We start from the raw sequence: 22,253 nt of genomic DNA, 5'->3' as shown, positions 1-22,253 counted from the left end.
TGTTCAAAAAATGGTTCTCAGAAAGGAATTTAGATACCCCAATAAGCAATGTCTAGGAATTCAACATTGGAAAATTAATAGTCCCTACAGTTTTCTTTGATAGTGATCTATTGACTGACCTAGCTAAAAAATATGATCCTATTACGGGTTGGGTGAAGAATCATTCTAGAGTTAATCTTTTTAGGGTTTTCCCTGAGTTGTTTAGTGAAGTTTTTGACCTTAACCCTAACCATGTTGTACATGAAATCATTGATATGGATGATTTGCAAGCAAGATATGATGCACAAAGAACATACTTGAGGACAAGGCCATTGTAGGAGCATGCTGCTAAAGTTGGAACCTTGTCTGTGATTACTACTAGCACACCCGAGCCATTACTGAAAAGACATTTTAACCCTAGGGCTCAGGCATTGTATGTTTCTCTTTGTAAGATTTTTGGGATGGATGAAGCCGAGTAGATCCCAAGCTCGATTGTCCTCATAATGGCTCAAACTCTTCAATTTGGGATGAGTACTATTCTAGATTTTGCTACCTTCCTTGCAAATGAGATTCACAATGGTTTTGTGGGAATAGAAAGGGGGAAAGTGAACAAACCATTCTATTGGTATTCATTGCTTATGCATGTATGCTTGTATAAGGGATTTACCTTCTTCTCCAAGGGTATGGAGTTGGAAACAACTAGAATTAAAGAGAGGAATCCAATACAATTTTGGATTGTGGATATGACCTCAGAAACCATAGATGCCAGTTATGTGAGGTTTGATACATATTTTGCATCAAAGCTTAGATTGCTTTTGAGAGGAGACAGCCCTAGAATTCCACAAGCACTATTAGAATTGGTCAGACCCAAGGACCATGCAAAAAGGCTACTTGTTAGTCATAATTGAGGGGATATAATTCCCTATAATGTTTCAACAGTAATAAGAGTATACGGCTTTTTGGAAAAGCCTCATGTTCTACCTTTCCATGTGCCTCTGAAGATAGGAATAGCTAAGCTGTTATGGTAAATAGGCACTATAGATGAGAGGGAGTTGCCTAAGAAAGGTACATTTTTTCCAATATTTACTGTAGCACATGATTTTGTTTTTGTAAGGAAAGGGTGGAAGCATTTGAATTTTTTCCTAGATAGATATAACATGGAAAAGTCTCGTGCCAAGTTTATTGATCCTGAAGGATTCTATGACCTCTTAAGAGAGAGAATAAAAGCTTCTCACATGGTGCAACAAGTGTACTATCCAGAGGATGTGATTAGAAATGTTTTTACTTTGCAAGAACAAGAGTTGAGAAAGGAGAAATGGATAGTATTTAGTAAAACCCTAGAATTCATTAATACTTTTGACCCCCATTATGATCCACTAAAAGAAAAGAAATACTAGGGAGCCAAGATCTAGGCATTGATGAATAATTTTTCTATGATAATACAAGCCATGAATGAGAAGAAGGACACATATGTCAACGCTTATCTAGACAAGGTTGTAGAGGTGTAGAAGAGAATAAATAGTAGAAATGTGGTTTCTCCTGGTCAGTATACTTTTCAAAGAAGGGAAGGTTATGTGATGGTTCAAACTATGCAATAGGCACCCCTTCATCAAAGGCCAAGACTATAAAGTCCACCTATAGCCAATGCTCAAAAAAGGCAAAAGTTAGAGCAAGGGTCTTCTTCCCAAGTGGCTAAATATTCCCCAAGAAAATCTCCAATTAGGATTGATGATGAAACATCTCTAAGAGAGCATCTTAGACAAATTGGTGGAGAGGGAGATGTAATTATTATCTCCATATATTTGGAGATTGGAGAGCCACGAGAACCACCTACACCTTTCTTAGATTTAACTATGGCTAATTAACAAGGTAAGAAAATTGATGCAATAGTTGCCTAAGCCTCTGAGAAATTTATTAATGATGAAAATTTTGTGAAATCTAGGGCATTTGCTCAATTTTTATGGAGGATAAATATAGGAAATTTTGAGAAGACTTGTGAAAAGATAAAGTTAGAACAATCTAATAAATTGGGCTCTGTTATTAAAGAAGAGGTGAAGTCTAAATTTTTGCATGATTTTTCTCAATTTACCCTTGAGGCCAGAAGGCAAATAATTAGATAGTCAGGAGTGCTTATTTTTCCTGAATGGGATATAATTAATGTTATAGTTTTTGATTCAGTAAGGAAAAAAAAGGATGTCCAATTTAAGACTGAGGAAGAGATATTACAGGCTCATAGGGGAGTCAAGTTTAGTGATGACCACCAAGCCCTTGTTATTTGCTCAATGGAAGAAAGAGACAAGACCAGAATGTAGGAAATCTCTACTGCACAGCATACTTGTGCATTGATAGCTTTTAGGGCTAGTGAGGTAGGCAATAAGTAAATAATAGGAATGGCCTTAGAAATGCTAAAATTTGGTAGTGTTGTATTTGGCCAAGAAGAAGATAGATTTTCCCAACTCAATGCTAGGTTTGAAGAAGTTTTGAAAGCATATGAGGAAAGGGGCATGCAGATATAGTCATTGGAAAAAAAAGAATTGTTGTCACTTAGGTTTGCACCCTTGTCCAAAGCCTATGCATGAGGAAAACCTAGTGAAACATGGAAACAACCACCAAGCTGTGGGACTTGAACTGTGAGGTTGAGTCTCTAGAGAAGGCCAGCTTCCTTTTACTATCAGGATGCACCTAACTACTCTTGGAGGGGAAAAGGGAGAAGGAGAGCATAAAAGTAAATCTACCTAATCTAATCTAAAGAGGTGATGCACCAAAATAGAGTGTTCAGACCAATCTTTGCCCATATATGTACTATTGAACTAGAATGAAACTAAGGATATACACATTTAGACTTGCTTTAATCTAATAACCACATGCAGATCAAAAAACCAAGATGAATGACACAAGGAGAGAGAGATTCACTTATATATCATTCATAGGCCAAAAAAGATATAGTCATGCAGATTATAGACTTTCACAAAACATTGGCAAAGGTAAAGAGTTCTTGCACTTTCATAACAATGGCTGAAGGAGATAAAGTAGAGAATCATACAGTTCAGAGGCATAGGGAAATTTACATTGGAATTGTAGAGCAACAATAGAAAAAATAGAGAAGGGTTCAACCTAAACAAAATCTACAAAATTTGTCTTTATAGTGCAAGCATAACTGAGATGTCCTCTCACTGTAGTTATTCTACAATAACTGCATTGAAGTCTTACAGAGAACAATCATGGGGATCCAAAAGAAAATTCGATCTGGGTATAGATCCAGACATAATGATATCTGATCCTCTATGTTGAATAATGCCTTGAGAAGACAAAAATGGTGCCATTAAGCCACTCTGACCAGGTAGATGGATTGAATTGGAGGTGGAGTGTTCTTCCTTATCTCACATTCACTCTAGGTTGGTTGAGATTGATTACAAAGCTCAAATCACGTGGCAAAACTTAATTTCTTATCATTTTTGGGTGTATGGATCAGCAGAGTCAGCAAGTCAACCTATCTTGGCATCAGGATGAGCCATGTGGGCCAACAGTATTTTATTTTTTTGTCACCCTATAAAGTCTTCCTGAGTTGACCATCTCTTTCTTCACTAACTACGCCAACTTGCAAACCCTGACTGCGACAGTCACAATAACTACCAGCTGCTAACTATCAATGCCCACACTGAACCCACTGGGACACGTGTCACTTAGGTGCTATGTCACTATGCTTATGCTCTAACCACTTTCTCATAGCGAGATAGCACCCACCATGGATCTTCCTTAATCTGATGATTGTAAAGACTCATCATATTAATATGCTCTATCCTTAAACTTTAGGGCCCATGAAACACCTCAGCACACCTAGCATCTAACTCAGCCTAAACTAGTACCATCTCCATAGCTTTATAACACTCAACCCCAGTGATCCATGTGGCAAAAGGGCATTATGTCACTATGGTTAAAATTCTTGTAGCTTTCAATAGTGACATAGCACCAACTGTTGATCTCCACGAGATCAACAGTCGTGGAAGATCTGCGCTTACCTCTATAAAGTTTCTAATGCATTAATCCACTTGGCAACCACCTAACACAACTTGGCATCCAACTAGTGACCTAGAGAGAAATTGGTCCCGCAAAAACATGTGGTAGCTACCCACTTTCTTGTAGTTTTTAATTTCCTCGCATCTTGATAATGTGAGAAAGTCTCAGCCCTTGATTTGCCTGCATCGAATGGTGAGCATAACTTGTACTTTATTAACCTTTAAGAACATCTACCATGACATCACCTAGGACACATGTCACCAAACCACTTCCACATAATATTTAATCTCCTTGCATCTCTATAATGCAAGGAAGCACTAGCCCTCGATCCTTGAAGATCTGATGGTGAACATAACTATGCAGGACTACATACCTGGTCAATTGGATGGGCCAATAAGATCTGCCTTCGTACTCTAACCTACTTGATAGCTGCCACAAAAGACAAGCCACCTGTTGATACCTTCTAAGAAAGTGGGCCCATGATGTCATCTGTGCCACATGTCACCAAGGTGCTATGTCGCAATGGATAACATCCTTGCAGCTTTCCATAGTGAGATAGCGCCTACCATCAATTTTTTGAGATCTAACGGTCAGCAAGATGGATCTAGCTTCTCAACATACCAACCAATGAGAACTAGCCACGTGCCAACCTGCCTGAAAAGTCCTCGCAAGGCCCACATTCCACATAGTCATGCCTTAGCCAATGAAAAGACTAATCAACTGTCGATATGTCTGACAAATTTATCCCTAGTATCCAATGGAGCATACTTGGGACCCACCTTCCTCCTGATGTTTCCATAATGTTATTTTCTTTCTAGGTGCTATGTTGCTAATGGCAAGAAGAACAAATTTCCTGATAGCGCCATAGCACCCTCTATTGATTTATCCAAAACTAGTGCTAGAGAAATAACCAGGCAAAGAGGGACCCACCTGACATGCGGCCGAATGGTGCTATGTCACTATGAGTATCCAATGTGCAACTCCCCATAGTGAGATAGCAGCAACCGTAGATCTACCTTGATCTGATGATGAGGAACTTGTGGGCCTGCAAAAATATTAAAATTCACAAAGAAGAAATATCATAAGGTTAGCGTTTAATTTTTTTGATATTCTCAAGGATGTTTAAAATAATATTAAATTGGAGAGGTGAACATTGGCAGGCAGGTATTCAAAATTCAATTATTTGGCGAGGGGGCATAATATGCAAAATTTTTGGTGACTCATAGGGGATGTGAGCCTGCTATGTATAAGACCAGTGGCCTGAAGCATCCATTGGGCTACAGAGTCAAAAGATGTAGATCCTGTATTCACTGTGAAACCCTAACCCCACCTCTGAGAGGAAAACCTTGAAACCCCTATCTCTGCAACTAGAACCAGAGACCAAAATTCCTTTTGCAACCTTCAAAATTTTGAAAACTGGCTATCTAATAGAGACACAGCCTATGCTCATGCACTTCTTGGAAAAGAAAGGAACAAAAAAGGAAAACAAAACTAAGCTAACTATATACATGGAATCTCAAACCCTTAGAAACATGGCTTGAGATAAATCCCATTGACTGGGATGCACAGAATTTCACCACTAGGCCTACTTAACTGGAAAGCATTGACCTATTTACAACTTTCAATCAGGTAAGAACCACTCCACAGTGTGTTTCTAAGTGTCTTCCTATTTTTTCCCTATCTATGTCCCATTTCAGAACCAAATCTCCCTCCCTTAAGATCTTAGCCCTAGCCCTTTTGTCAAAACTCTTTTTGACCTATTGCTGGGGTGTCTCTAGGGTTTGGATGACCTGATTCCTTTTCTCTTCTAGCTCCATCAGTTCTGCCACTCTCACTGTCATGGCATCATCTTCAATTAGTTCCAACTGATGAGCTAACTCTAGGGCTGGGAACTCTAATGAAATTAGAAGCCTTGCTTCTCTACCATATACCAGCACAAATGGTGAATTCCCTATTGATCTTTTAGGTGTTATTTTATCAGCCCTTAGTGTAGTCTTCAGCTTTTTATGCCAACACCTTTGGTTATCCTCTATTTTCCTTTTCATGATCTTGATTAGGTTCTTTTTGGAGGACTCAGCCAAACCATTACCTTGAGGATAGTAATTTGAGGATGTGCTCAAATAGATATTATGATCCACTGCCCATGCAAAAATCTAAGCTCCAACAAAAGACTTTGCATTATCTAAAATAAAGGTTGAAGGTGCACCAAACCTGGTCACAATTCTATCAAGGAACTCAACAACTAAAGATTCAGTGGCATCCTTCAATTCAACTACCTCTGTCCATCTAGTGAAGTAATCTATGGCAGCTAAAATCCACTTGTGACCAGAACTGGAAGAAGGATTGATAGGGCCTATGAAATCCAATCCCCACTCAGCAAAAGGTTGATCCACCTAGATAGGATGAAGGGGAATAGCTACAAGTCTTTGTTTTATAGAGAAGAAGGCACATTTTTCACACTTCCTCACATACTTATGGCAATCATGAAATAGAGATGGCTAGTAATAACTAGCCCTCATGATCTTCATTACATTTGTTCTAGCTGAGAAGTGGCCACCATCAAGACCATCATGAAGCTCCTTGATCATTCTTTTAGCCTAATCTATATCAAGGCATCTTAATAGGGCTCCATTAAAATATTTTCTAAAAAGGATACCATCAACTATGACATAAGGAATTGACTATAATCTATATTGTCTCCTCTTAGCTTTGTCTAATCCCTGAGGGTATCCATTGCCTAGCAAGAAACTCTTCATATCATCCATCCAACTCCTTGGGTTGCTATCTCTTACCTCTTGTTGCTCTATCAGTATCATAGTAGCTTCCTCATCAGGTTCTTGAGATGATAACATCTGTTTACATAACCCCCTCCCTCTTACCAGCTTGGTAATCTGAATGTCAACATCATATTCCATTACTTTAGTAATCCAGCCAGCTCTTTTCTCACTAATATCTTTTCTCAAAAGGAAATCCTTCACATTGGCATGGGGTGCTAACAAATGGATCTTATTATGAGATAGGAGGTGTCTAAATTTCTTTAAAGCTCTAATGACTACAAGGGCTTGCTTCTCTACATAACTATATTTATCTTCATATTCTTTAAGCCCTTCACTAAAGAAAGCTATAGGGTGCTCTTCATTCTTGTCATTTCTTTGAGTCAAGATAGCAGAGATACTTGACTCACCACCTAAGGTATAAAGAATGAAATCCTCCTCAAAATTTGGATTCATGAGAGTAGGGGTTGAGGCTATGGCTATCTTGATCTCTTCAAAACTTTCCTTCCCTTCCTTGGTCCATGCAAAGACCATACCTTTCTTGAGCATAGCTATAAGAGGTTTCACCATGGTAGCAAGATTAGGGATGAATCTTCTCACAAAATTTATCCTACCTAAGAAACCTTGCAGCCCTTTCTTGTGTTTACGAAGAGGGAGGGAAAGTATTGCTTTTTTTCTCTCTGGATCAATGGTTAAGCCATCATTAGATATAATGTGTCCTAATATTTTTTCTTGGTTAGTAGCAAGGACACACTTGCTTGGGTTAAGGGAAACCCCAAACTCTCTGCATCTTAGGAATACCTATCTTAGATGATCAAAATGATCCTCTACATTCTTTGAATACACAATGATATCATCAAGGTAAACTAAGACAAACTTGTCAATCAATCTTTTGAAGGTCATCTCCATTGCCTTCTGAAATGTAGCACCTGCATTGGTTAGCCCAAATTGCATCTTACAATAAGCATAGGTACCCCATTTGGTGGTAAATGCAGTCTTGTATCTGTCAGACTCTTTAAGCAGTACTTGATTATAACCAGAGAATCCATCAAGAAATGAAAATCTCTTTGAACCACTGACTTTGGACAAAATCTGCTCCATAGAAGGGAGAGGATGGTGATCTTTAAGGGAAGCTTGGTTAAGGTGCCTAAAGTCCACACATAATCTACTTTCTCTATTCTTTTTCCTAATAGGGACAAGGTTTGCTACCCATGATGAGTGCTTGATAGGGAAAATTATATTGGCCTCAATCAACTTGGATAACTCTTTTCTCATTAAGGGTTCAATCTTGGGAATCACTAGTCTCTAGTTTTGTCTTACTAGTTTTACATCATCAATTAAATCTATGGCATGCTGAAACAACCTTGGTTCGAAGCCCTTTAATTCATCATATGTTCAAGAAAATAAATCATTAAATTCTTGACATAGATGAATAAAATTTTCTTGTTCAATTTCAAAACATACCTTCCCCATGTTCAAGGATTTTCCATCAGCAATCATGACTAGAGTATAGTCACCTTCATCAATAGCTAGGTTCATGGCCTTGCCTCTTGCTTGGTCATCAGGATTAAAAACACTCTCTAGAGTAATGAGACCCTTAGGCAATTTTTTAGAACTGAGATTAATGATTTGGTCACCATATTGATCTTGCAGTCTTGATTGATTCCTCTCTTAAATTCTACCTCATTCTGCAAGAAGCTCACAATTTTCTCATCAGACTCAAACACTTGCCAATGGATGTTGTTATTAGGGATGGCAGGCCTTACTACCACTCTAATTTTTTTCTTCTTCTCCTCTTCAATATTCCCTGGCACATCATAAGATGCACCTATTGCTGCAAGTCTATCAGCATGTCTGTTTTCCTTTCTAGGGATGCCTTAAATATTAAATGCATTGAAACCTTCAAGAAAATTGCATACCCTATTTTTATAAGACTTGAGCAAACCATTCTTAGTGTTATTCTAATTTCTCACTTGATTAACCACCAACTCACTGTCTCCATATACCCTTAAGGATTGGATTCCTCTTTTTTGAGCAAGTAGGAGACCTTGAATCAAGGATTCATACTCAGCCACACTATTAGTGCAACTGAATTGGATCCTAAAGGAGAAGTAATACCTTACTTGTGTAGGAGAAATCAACATCACACCAACTCCTGACCCATTTTACTTCCTTGATCCATCAAAGTACATACTCCATATCCCACTCATTTCTTCTTTAGTCTCCATAAGATTGGGAACTAACAAATCTTTCTCCAATATACAGTATGTACTAAGACCTATCTCAAGGGTTTCTAACATGGGGTCAAATTGATATGCATTATCCCACTCATCCAAGAAAAAATTAGGTATCTCTTCTAGGGAAGTGGTGGGCTCATTCACTATGTCATTCTCATCCCTCTCTAGGATAGGGCATTTCATGTTGATGGGATTAGGGGTGTAAGATTCAGTATGATGGAGGGCTTAAGGCTCTACTTTGATTGAAGCATTGACTCCATATCTCATCTTAAAAGACATATATGACCAATCAAAAGATATGAAACCAACTATTTGGGTAGTAAAGTCTCTTGACAGACAGATGGCAAAATATGGCTTGACCTCAACAACAGAGATTTCTTAGGTTACAATACAACCAGGGCATGCATGCAAGTCCATCTCCACATTCCTAAGGATCCCTACAATCTTGATAGTACTACCATCCAACTACAATACATCCCTAACAATGGGCTCATATTTCATTCCCAAAGCATCAGCAACACACCTAGGAATTACTAAACTGCTAGCCCCTGAATCAATCATGCAATTATGGACTAGCTTGCCCCCTATGATTAGAGAAACATAGAATGGAGGGGGTCTAACCTTTTTTCTTGTTTCTACCTCCCTATCTAATGGTTGTATCAAGCTTGTGGTACTTTCCATTCTAGGTGTTTGATCCTTTGGTTCAATTCTTTCCAATTCTTGTTGTAGCAACCTCTTTTGCATGGGTATAGTAGTAATAGCATCCCACATGGAGATATTCACATTTTTCTTCTTCATTTGCTCTACCACATTGAATGACATAGAAGGTGTTTTGGTAGAAGCCTTGGGAGCTACAATTGTATGGGGTTGAGATGCAGTAACCTAAGGATTACTTGCATCCTTTTTGCCATGGTTTTTCCTTTGCTACTGAAAGCTACTTGATTGATTATTTTCTGCTTGCTCATGAGATGTCGCATTTGAATTTGAGGCCTAATTAGAAGGAGGAATAGCATCTTCCATAGCTCTTCTTTTTCTTCTAGTGTTATGAGCAATGGAATCCTAGTTTTCATTACAATGCTCCTCCATTTGATGATTCATAAAAGAGCAATCACCCTGTCTTTTCATATCTGAGGCATCTTTAACTTGGTCCTCCTTGTATGATTGTTTCATTGCAGTTTCTTGGACTATCAAAGCCATAAAAGATTTGGCCTTCTGACACATACAATAGGCATAGGAGTAGTTATAGGAGGCAAAAAAATCTTGATCTTGAGCCATATTATTTTGAGGGACTATGGCCCAACTTTGGTTTACATTTGAGGTTGAAGCATGGCCACTCTACCTACTCTAATCAAAATAATTGTTCCAATGATTATGATTTGGAGGCCTACCACTACTTGGAGTTTGATATTGCAATTGATGAGGCTTACTACCTTGAGCTTGTTGTCTTTCTAAATTCACCACCTTGTTGCTCATTTTCTGCATCATAGAGAAATTATCCTCCAGCCTCTTTCCTTGATCTTCTAACTTCTTCCCATGATCTTGCAAATTTTTATCAAGGTTCTTCTCTCTTTTATCCATGTTATGCATTAGAGATTGCATCATCTCTTTGATTTCATCTATCCCATTTGAAGATGTGGAATCTTGAGGGACTAGGACAAGGGACTGTGATGTAGAAGTTGTGGGAAGAGGAGCCATTTTTGGTTGATGATTTGGAACATCAGGGAACAAAGGCATAGGAGGTCTTGGATCTAGTTTACCTCCTTGTATTAGGATGTTTTCTGCCCTTATTGCTATGTCATAAGCATTAGGCAAGGTATCTCCTCCCATAGTTTGGATTGTAGTATCAATATCACTGTTAAAATCTCTAAGGTAATGCAAGAAGGCATTACCAGGGGTAGGCTTCACTGAATTAGGTATTCTATCCCATGTCTTTTGAAATCTATAGTTAAAATCAGTCCTACATTCATGGGGGGGCTCTATTTATAGTAGTCAACTGCTCTAAAAGTGACAAATAGTCACTTTTATCCTCAAAATGTTTGTACAATCCTGCTCCTAATCCATCCCAATTTGTTATAGAACCATGAGCTAAACCTATATACCATTGTAGTGCTTTTCCTTTCAAGGATTTGGCTAGGAGCCTAATTGCAACATCATCCTCTATACTACCATGGATATTGCAAACATTTGCAACCTCTTGAATGTGTTTTGAGGGAGAGATAGAAGTTTCACTAGTAAACTCTGGTATACTTTTGAGTGTAGCTATTGGTATGTCATGTCTTTGGGCTAATAAGAGAGGGCTTCCACCATTAAAGGAGGCAAAAGTATTAGCTCTAGGCAACTCCATATAGACAAGTGATCTATTGATATGTATTGATGGCAGTCTAGGCTGAGATCTAATAGCAGGAGGAGTAGAGATAGATCTTGTAGGTGTATTTGTGACTACTGCACTCCTAACTGGTGATAAAGATATTCTAGTCCTCCTTCTTCTAGGGTTTGAAAATGAAAGCTCTTGATACTGAAACTTACCTATAGAAGATGCTCTTGTTTCAGCTTTGGGCATGAATTACTGTAGCTTTGATCTGGAACCAAATGTCCTTGAGGCTTAGAGTCACCAAGTACTTGAAGAATGAACCTCTTGAAGGCTTGAATATTGAAGCCAGTACTATCTCTTCAATGTTAATCTTGAAATCCTCCTTTTCGACACTAGTAGGCTTGAAATTTTCTTTCAGGTGGGTCCCACCGGGCATGCCAAAAACTATTGTCACTTGGGTTTGCACCCTTGTCCAAAGCCTATGCATGAGGACAACCTAGTGAAACATGGAAACAACCTCCAAGTTGTAGGACTTGAACTGTGAGGTTGAGTCTTTAGAGAAGGTTGGCTTCCTCTTACTATTAGGATACACCTAAATACTCTTGGAGGGGAAAAGGGAGAAGGAGAGCATAAAAGAAAATCTACCTAATCTAATCTAAAGAGGTGATGCACCAAAATAGAGTGTTCAAACCAATCTCTATCGATATATGCACTATTGAACTAGAATGAAACTAAAGATATACACATTCAAACTTGCTTTAATCTAATAACCACATGCAGATCAAAAAACCAAGATGAATGACACAAAGAGAGAGAGAGATTCGCTTATATATCATTCACAAGCCAAAAGAGATATAGTCATGCAGATTACAAACTTTCACAAAACAATGGCGAAGGCAAAGAGTTCTTGCACTTTCATACCAATGGTTGAAGGAGATAAAGTAGAGAATCATACAGTTTAGAGGCATAGGGAAATTTACACTGGAATTGTAGAGCAATAGCAAAAAAAATAGACAAGGGTCTGACCTAAACAAAATCTAAAAAATTTGCCTTTATAGTGCAGGCATAACTGAGATGTCCTCTAACTATAGTTATTCTACAACCACTGCATTGAAGTCCTGTAGAGAACAATCATGGGCTTCTAGAAGAAAATTTGATCTGGGTAAAAATCCAAATGCAATGATATCTGATCCTCTATGTTGAATAATACCTTAAGAAGATAGAAATGACACCATTAAGCCACTCTAACTAGGTAGATGGACTGAATTGGAGGTGGAGTGTTCTTCCTTGTCTCGCATTCATTCTAGGTTGGTTGGGATTGATTACAGAGATCAAATTGCATGGAAAAACCTGATTTCTTATCATTTTTTGGTGTATGGATCAGCAGAGTAAACAAGTCAACCTATCTTGGCACTGGGATGAGCCACGTAGACCAACATTCTTTTATCTTTTTGTCACCCTATAAATTCTTCCTGAGTTGACCATCTCTTTCTTCACTAACTACACCAACTTGCAAACCCTGACTGCGACAGTCACAATAATTGCTAGTCACTAACTATCAATGCCCACATTGGACCCACTGGGACATGTGTCACTTAGGCACTATGTCACTATGCATATCCTCTGAGAAAATTCTCATAGCAAGATAGTGCTCGCCATGGATCTTCCTTAATCTAACAATCATGAAGACTTGTCACATTACTATGCTCTTTCCTTAACCTTTAGAGCCCACGAAACACCTTAGCAGACGTGACATCTGAATCAACCTGAACTAGTACCATCCCCATAGCTTTATAACACTTAGCCCCACTGATCCATGTGGTGAAAGGGCATTATGTCACTATGGTTAAAATTCTTGCAACTTTCAATAGTGACATAGCACCAACCATTGATCTCCATGAGATCAATGATCGTGGAAGATCTGTTCTTGCCTCCATAAATTTTCTAATCCATGAATCCACTTGGAAACCACCTGGCACAACCTGACATCCAACTGGCAACCCATAGAGAAATTGGTCCCATAGAAACACATGGCAACTACCCACTTTCCTATAATTTTTAATTTCCTCGCATCTTGATAATGTGGGAAAGTGCCAACCCTTGATTTTCCTGCATCAGACATTGAACATAACTTGTACTTTCTTAACCTCTCAGAACATCCACCATAACATCACCTAGGACACATGTCACCAAACCACTTCCTCACAATATTTAATCTCCTTGCATCTCTATAATGTAGGGAAGCACCAGCTCTCGATCTATGAAGATCTAACGGTGAACATAACTGTGCAGGATTGCATACCTAGTCAATTGGATGGGCCAATAAGATCCACCTTTATACTCTGACCTACCTGACAACTGCCATGAAAGAAAAGCCACCTATTGATACCTTCTGAGAAAGTGGGCCCATGATGTCATCTATGCCATGTGTCACCAAGGTGCTATGTCGCTATGGATAACTTCCTCGCAACTTTCCATAGTGAGATAGTGCCTACCATCAATTTTCTAAGATGTGATGGTGAGCAAGATGGATCTAACTTCTTAGTGTACCAACAAATGAGAACTGGCCATGTGCCAACCTACCTGACAAGTCCTCGCAGGGCCCACATTCCACACAGTCATGCCTTAGCCAATGAAAAGATTGATCAACTGTCAACGTGTCTAAAAAATTTATCCCTGGTATCCAATAGAGCATACTTGGGACCTACCTTCCTTTTGATGTTGTCGTAATTTTATTTTTCATCTAGGCACTATGTTGCTAACAACAAGAAGAACAAATTTCTTGATAGCACCATAGCACCCTCTGTTGATTTATCCAAAACTAGCACCAAAGAAATGACCAACAAAAGAGGGACCCACCTAACACGTGGTCGAAAGGTGCTATGTCACTATGGGTATCCAATGTGCAACTTCCCATAGCAAGATAGCACCAGCTATAGATCTACCTCGATCTAATGATGAGAAACTTGCAGGCCCACGGAAACATTAAAATGCACAGAGAAGAAATATCATAAGGTTAGCATTTAATTTTTTTGATATTCTCAGGGATTTTTTAAATAATATTAAACTGGAGAGATGACCGTTGGCGGGCAAGTATTCAAAATTCAAATATTTGGTGGGGGGGGCACAATATGCAACAAGTATCTCAAATGGGAAAAGAAAAGTAGAAGAATCTAGCAGACCCATGATTGTATACCCTCCCAGGCTACCTGTTGAACCTTTCAAGTCCACTCCAATTGTTGAAGTACTAGACACCCCAAAAAGGCCATCATTCTACACTAGAGAGGAATTTGAGGAAGATAATAATAAATTGTATGCACTGCATGTAGAACTAAATAATTAGTTTGAGGAGAAAATAAGGCAAGGTATAATGTATTTAGTAGATAAGATTGAGTGGCCATCATTTTTTGATTTGTTATTAGGGATTGCAACCATCAGGGATGAATTGAAGAAAAATGAAGCTACATTCAAACCCCTCATGTAGAAATGGATAGAAAGAAATAGAGATATCACTATTATGTTTATATCCATCATTCAACTACCATGTCATCAAATAGAATAGATCTTTGATTTTCTCAATAAATTGCAAGGTTTTGATGAAAAACAAGATTCTTTTCAAAAATAATTAATTATTTATTTTTCCCAATATATTACAGAGAAGTTTGATTTATTTCCTTGTGCTTTAAAGACTATTGATGATGTAATGCAAGGCAGGGGAGTCCCCAAAGGAGATGTCCTAGCCCCCTACTTTAAAACCACATGGTGGAAACACAATAACATGAAGCAATAATATAAGATCTAATACCAAATCACAATAATATATTCATAAAATATAACTGATTACATGCAATGTGCCAGGCTATAAGGCCTTCTTGATTATGGCCAAATACAAAGCAAGTAATAGTTCTACAAGATCCCTCAAGATCCAATCCCAAACCCTAGCTAGTCCAGATCCACACTTTGGTAGAAACCTCCAAGGAAGATCTCAACTTGTGCTCACAATCCCACCAAGAAATCTCCTTGTTTTCCAAGCCATAGCTACTAGCTCTACTCCAACTTCATCCAAGATCCTGCTGTAAACTGCCTCACATTTAGCGCTCTGTTCATAGACTTAGGAAAACTTGCTCTTCGGCTACTTCCCACACCCACTCCTCTTCTAAGTGAATGAAATAAAAATGACTAAAGACTTCCCCACAACCCCTAATTATACCAATCTAAGCCACAAGTTGGCCCAAAACATAAATTAAATGCAAATACATAAATTAAATGCCAAAGTGTGCCTCCTACAACAATTAAATTCCCAAAATTGACGTCTTAGTAAAATTGTGATATCTCCTAGCTCTAAATGAATTAGAACTCGATCTTTGAACTGTAGGTAGAAATCTAGGTCCTCTTCAATTCCTAAAATTTTCATCTTTTAATTAATTTTAGAAAATTAGTTATATATCTTGAAATAGACACCAAATTCCTAGACCATGTCGAGCAACCAAAGACCATGCCAAGCTCCATAGACCATGCCAAGTTCAAAAGACCATACCGACCAACCAAGGACCGTGCCAAGCTCCCAAGACCATGTCAAGATAAATAGACCATGCCTAGCTCCATTCCAAACACCCTCCAAAGAAACTACTGAGCCTCCTCCCATGAACTCCAAAGTAGTCATCAAGTAAATCCAAGATGCTCCTACATCAATTGATAAAGTGAAGGAAAAGGAAGAATGGAAGAGGGAGATAGATGAACTCTTTTGTGAAGGAATAAATAAGGTTGTAAATGAAATGGGCCATTTTTTATGGGCAATGACAAATGAGGAGTTGATTAAAGTGCAAATATTCTACAACTCCATCAGAAAAGACTTGGTTGATATAGAGGCAGTTGCAAATTCTCTAGTAACTGTACAAAGGGAGGTTCTAAATTTTCATTGGCCAGATGACACTACTTATAATGAGTGGAAAGATAAATTCATGTCTATAGAACAAACAGAAGGAGATGATGAGGTTGAGGATGATGATAAAGAAGAGGGTACAAAAGTAGAAGCCACCTCTGCCATTGATGATAAAGACAAAGAGGATCCTCAAGTAGCAGGAGATGACTCATCACTATCACATTTGATGGCCACCTATCCCAAGGAACCTGAACACTGAAGGAATCCAACCATATTTTTTTTTCTTCCCAAAGGGAATAACAGAAATGGACCCACAAAAGGAATGTTTGATGTATAAGTCTTTTTGTTACTCTCATTTTTTCATCTTGTGATAGCTGTATGTAAATATTTCTTGTAAAGGACACCTGTCAATTTCTCTTAGCCTGAAGCTTGTTGCATCTCACACTATATAAGTGAGATTTCAAGGCTAGAGAAAGGGTCTGATTTCTATTTTTTCTAGGTGATGTACTTAGTCTATTTTTCAGTCTAATGTTTGGAGCAAGTTTATGATGTATTTTCTCTGTTAGTTCCTGAGAATACATGAATAAGAATGATCTCTATGTTTCTTCCTAAGGTCATTCTGAGTTTACTATAAATGTATACAATTTTTAAAGAAAATGAATACAAGTTATGAGTTGTCCCCATATTAGTTCTTTCTGAATTTTTTCTCCTTTTGATTACTTGGTTATCTTGATGTTGTATGAGTAAAGGCTTGTGCAATTGAATGCGATCTAGTTAGGTTGTATATCTGTTCATCACTACTATTAGTTCAATGGATTAAGTAAAAGCTTTGATGAATTTGATAAGGTTGCTATAGTATTAAGAAGGACTTTTGAATGATGCATTTTGGTAAGAATTGTTGATAATATTTGTTGTAAGGCAACAAATTAGATCTAAGGATTTGTAGTAGACTCTGAGCCCTAATGGATTAGGCACTGGTCAAATTGATTCATCTGGAAGAGAAATGTGTCATAAATGGTTTTAAAATGCTGAATTATAATCAATTTTACTTTTATTTCTTGAAGATCTTCAAAGTTGGCCAGTACTTGTTTGCATGGAATGTTTTAGCTTCAATTAGCCACTATTGTTGAGAACACGTGCAGACCTATAGAAGAATTTTGGCCAGATCTGTTATATGGGATGTGTTTATCAAATTGTCAAGAATTATGCATGTATTTGAAGATTTGAGATGAGAATTAGAATGAAACTAAAATAATTCTCATACAGTGTTTCCCAGTCTTGAATCATCCCTGGGTATACCCACCCTTGTTTTGCGGAGCCTAAAGAGTAGAAAACCACCTTTGGTTTCCTTGAAGTTGGGTCAAAATGGTTTGCACACATAATTGTTAATAGGAATTGGCTAATCCTTAGATTGTGTGAGTGATATAACTTTGGTAATGAGCATTTTGTTTCTTAGTAGTTATAAAACACCAACAGAATGAACTAAGAAAAGAAAAGGAATTTGCTGAAAGTTTTAACAAACCTAGTGAAGCCATGAAATAATTTGATAAACTGATGAGATCTCCTAAATCTAACAATGATACTACTAGTTTACAATACACTAGCACTAAAGAAGGAGAATCATTTAAAAGTGGTGAACAAAGAAAAACCAAAGGTGGGAACTATAAACCCACTTGTCATAATTGTGGAAAGTTAGGCCATACAATAAGTGTTTGCAAGAGAAATAATGAAAATCAGAACCCTAAGCATAAATTTATGGGTTACTATCACAAGTGCAACAAGAAAGGACATCAGGCACATGAATGTAGGACTAAGACCTTTAGCACACAAATATTTGAAGGACATTACCTCAATTGTAAGAAGTGTGGACATAAAGCATATGGATGCAGATTTAATCGCAAGTGGGCATCAAAAAAGTAGACAAAGATACAACACAATGGAAAATCCTACATTTAGGATTACAACACACAAGGTATAGTTGTCACTATTGTCAAGAGTATGACCATGTTCCTAAGAATTGCATTAGAACTCATTTCCAAGACAATTATAATAGATGGTTGAGTGAGATTATATACTTTAGTTGTTTGAAGATTGGTCATATCAGTAGAAAATATCCAACCATATCACTAGTGCCTAGTAATAGAAGTAATAAAAGAAAAGAGAAGGTCAATGCTAAGAAGGTCAAAGTGCAAATGAACAAAACATGGAAGAAGAAGGAAGATTTTAGTACATCAAGTTTAGATGAGGTCACTTCATCCAATGGATCAGGTGATCACATCACTCCCAACTAGGCAATCAAAAGGTATGTGTGGGAATGATATTTCAAAGTTATTTCACACATTAGTTCCAAGAATCTAAGCTCTGAAAAGATAATATATGCATGAATTAAGATGCAATATATTGGTTAGAACTAGGAAGAAATATATAGTTTTGTTTAAGTTTTCATGTTTTTTTCAAGTGATGGAAATATGTTAGTAGTTTTTGAGCTTGTTTAGTTTTTTGAATGTAATGGAGATCATGTGTAAGTTGAGTGAGTGGAAATCCTCTGATAACCAAGCTTACAATTGTATAAGCATTAAGCATTTATTAATGAATATCAAGGCTTATATAGTTATTTTTTACTAATTTTCATTCATCACAATTTGAAGACTACTTATTGAGCATAAGCAAAATTGAGGAGAAAAGATTGAGGTGTTTGTGAACTAGATTCAGCTATTACTCATCATCACTCATAGAATTCACAAGGTATTTGTCATGTGCTGAGTTTCAATTTTTGTATTTTACAAAACCCTAGTTACATAAATGGTGTCTAGCTCTTCTAAAAATGTTAGGAAGGAAGGAAAAGAAGTTTTCAATGTTTCATCAATCAATAATGAGATTAGTCAACCACCCTTTCGAACTATTCCTAAAATAGCATACAATGGAGACCCATCTGGTGTGTTATAAATGATACCACCATAAGTTTCAATGATACAAGATGTCAGATGTTATTACATTGAAAAGATAGGAGATATTGGAGATATAGAAATAAGACACGCATACAGTAAATTATGTGATAATGGAGTCTTGTGGTGGTATCCAACCCTAGATAAACCTAAAACTATATGAAGTGATGCAAAAGAGGTAATTGAGAGAAACATAGGGCAAGTATGGATTAAGAGAGGGGTGTATAGAAATAATTTTTGATCCCCTAATTGACTTTTTAGTGAGTAATTTCTCACAAGTTCTTTCAATCAAGAGGATTAAACAATGTTTCTTGCATGGCTATGGATTTGGGTGAAAAGATGGTGAAGAAGGACCACACTTATGACCATATTGAATTACAACTTCAATAGTTATCAGAAAACTTGGAAGCCATAAGGGAAAAAATAGTGTGCAATGCAAATTTGGTTCACTTCTCATCTACATATTCTTCTATGTGCATAATCCTTTTCCTATATTTTGTCAAATAGCATTGAAGACCAATAGACTAGTGATAGTGTAGATTTTAGAGTTGGTAGAGAAACCTGGAGAGAAATTTAAAACAATAATGGCTAGTTACTTTGAAGCTTTCAAGAAGTCAATGAAATAGAGACTAATGACTATAGTGTCACTAGTAGAGAAACATAACAATTATGTTTTCTTCTTAGTGGATGTTGATTATACATACATACATATATATCTATACATGTGTGTGTGTGTGTGTGTGTGTGTGTGTGTGTGTGTTGTATGTATAGGCTACAATACCTAGGGTTAGATGGCTTAAGTCACTACCTTATGAAATCAATGTGGATGAGGCATCTACATCCATCACAACACTATTGGAAGAAGAATTTGATAAGAGTTCCACCTCATTTGGAAACTATGAGGAAGCCAAATCAAGAATCGCTATTGATTGAAGATAGCTATTATAATAAGGAAGAAAAATATTCTTGTGAAGAAGCTACAAGAGAGATTTGGTGAAGGGGAGAGAAACAAGAAGAAGAAGAAGAAGAAGAAGAAGAAGAAGAAGAAAATGATGAAGAATAACATCAAGCTAAAACCTGATTGGTGCTCACTCAAGGCCAAAGAGAAGATCAAGAAGAGAATGTTGAAGGTGTTGAGGGAGAAGAAGTCATGGAAGTACCTGAGCTATCTAAAAGGAAGAAGAGGAAAATAAAAGAGATTGAAGTGGAAAAACCATAGAATAAGCTTTTGAAACTTTCAAAACAAAATCCAACAACACCTGTATCTAGGTCATGCATAAGAGTAGCCACCAAGAATGCAAAGAAGATAAACCAAAAGGTAAGAGATCTATTGTCTCAGCAAAGCCAAGCCATCTTGCAAAGAAGAAATATGAAAGAAGAAAGTATGTTGCTATAGTTGAGTCAAATGAGGAGAGGAAAAAATCATGACATTAGTCAATTTTGGGTGGTAAGCCACAATCCCTCATTAGATATAGACAACTTGTGTGAAAATGTTAAGAATAATGCAAATTTGTCTAGTTTTGCACATGTTGTGTTTGATAAGCTAGGAAAGATTGATTTGAATAAAGTGGAAGAAGTTGTATATAATATGGTTAGTACATTTGAGTCCACACTTGTAGATATTTACATCTTACTTCCAAAGAGTCTTTATGACCAAATTAAGCAGAAGTGGCAATATAGTCTGACTACATAAAGATAGATTAGGGAGACTACACTTGCCAGAGTAATGTCTGCTTTTGATCAAAGCAATGATGATGAGAGCCATATACAAATTCAAGGGGATATTTTCCCCCATATATAGAGCTTTTAATATTTTGCAAAATAATGTTGAAGATGTTGTCAGACAAAGAGCCCAAATATGGAAATTTATCTATGGGTTAACAACAACAAAGCCAAGTGACCAAGTTCCTAAGGAAGTAGGAGATAAGAAAGATGAACAAGGAAAAGAAGTACAAGTCAAGGATGGTCATGTGGGAGCTACTAAAATAACAACAAAAATAGAGGCCACAATTGATAATGAGCAATATGATGATTGAAGTGTACCTAAGGTACAAGTGTTGAGTGCTAGCCATCCACGTATAGACCAACTGAGTTACTAGGACTCAATACAAATTAAGGATGTTCTTGAAAAATATTCTAATCACATCAATTCCTTGATAGAGGAAGACATGAAGAAACTTTTGATTGACTTCAAAAACACAACAAAATTATGCAATCAACTTGTATTGGAGAGAGTAGATGAGATTGAGAAGGCTAAATTGACATCTATAGGGGAGATATCACAAGAATCATCCAAAGTGCCACCTCCATCTACAAAAGCACAAATTGCAATACCCATTGTAATATATCAAGAAAAGGGTATACTGACACCAAATGCCAATAAATTAGTGTTAGACCCTTCATTACAAGCAATGTTAACTATTGAGAAAGATGGGACATAAGTCTACATAGGTCAAGAAGCTAGCCTTGCACCTACCTCACATTTTCGAGGTGAAGACTACAACATGGAAAAGGAGAAGGATGGGACTAAAGAGTTAGTGTTGACTACTAAGATAGAGGAACATATTTCTATATAGACCTTGGTTACCCTACCATCTTCTGTATCACCTCTTACTGGTCAAAATCTTCAATAACCGAGTATAGATGCTACACCCTTACAAATATCAAGGCCTAGTCCTAGTACATCTAATTTTGTTGAAAGTATATCTTATGGAGATGTCAACTTATTTGAGGTGATTGAACTATGAAAGTTTGATCTTACATCAATCACCATAGAAAAAGTGAGTATTTTACATGAAATTCTTAAAAGGAAGAAACAACAAGAGTTTCTTAGATGAGAGCATAAGTAGAAGCAAGTACTTGACAACATCAATGAGATATTTCTTGATGCATTTAGTCTACTAGAGTTGAGTGAAGAGAAATCATTGAGAAACTAGTCAATATAGTTGATAAGGTTAGAGATGAAGACCTAGACTACAATGTTAAACTTCTAGAATGGTCTAAAAAGAAGTTTCACTCTAAGGTACTTGAAAATATTTCTAGTGATATTGCACTATAGTAGGTTGACTTAGCAACCAAAATGGAGGATGTGAAAAAGATGTTGGAGAA

This window comes from Cupressus sempervirens, chromosome 3 (assembly GCF_028749045.1).
Source record: "Cupressus sempervirens isolate cs-2001-9-10 chromosome 3, ASM2874904v1, whole genome shotgun sequence".
NCBI classification, from domain to species: domain Eukaryota; kingdom Viridiplantae; phylum Streptophyta; class Pinopsida; order Cupressales; family Cupressaceae; genus Cupressus; species Cupressus sempervirens.
The sequence above is the reverse complement of the archived record's forward strand: the minus strand, read 5'-3'. Positions refer to the sequence as shown.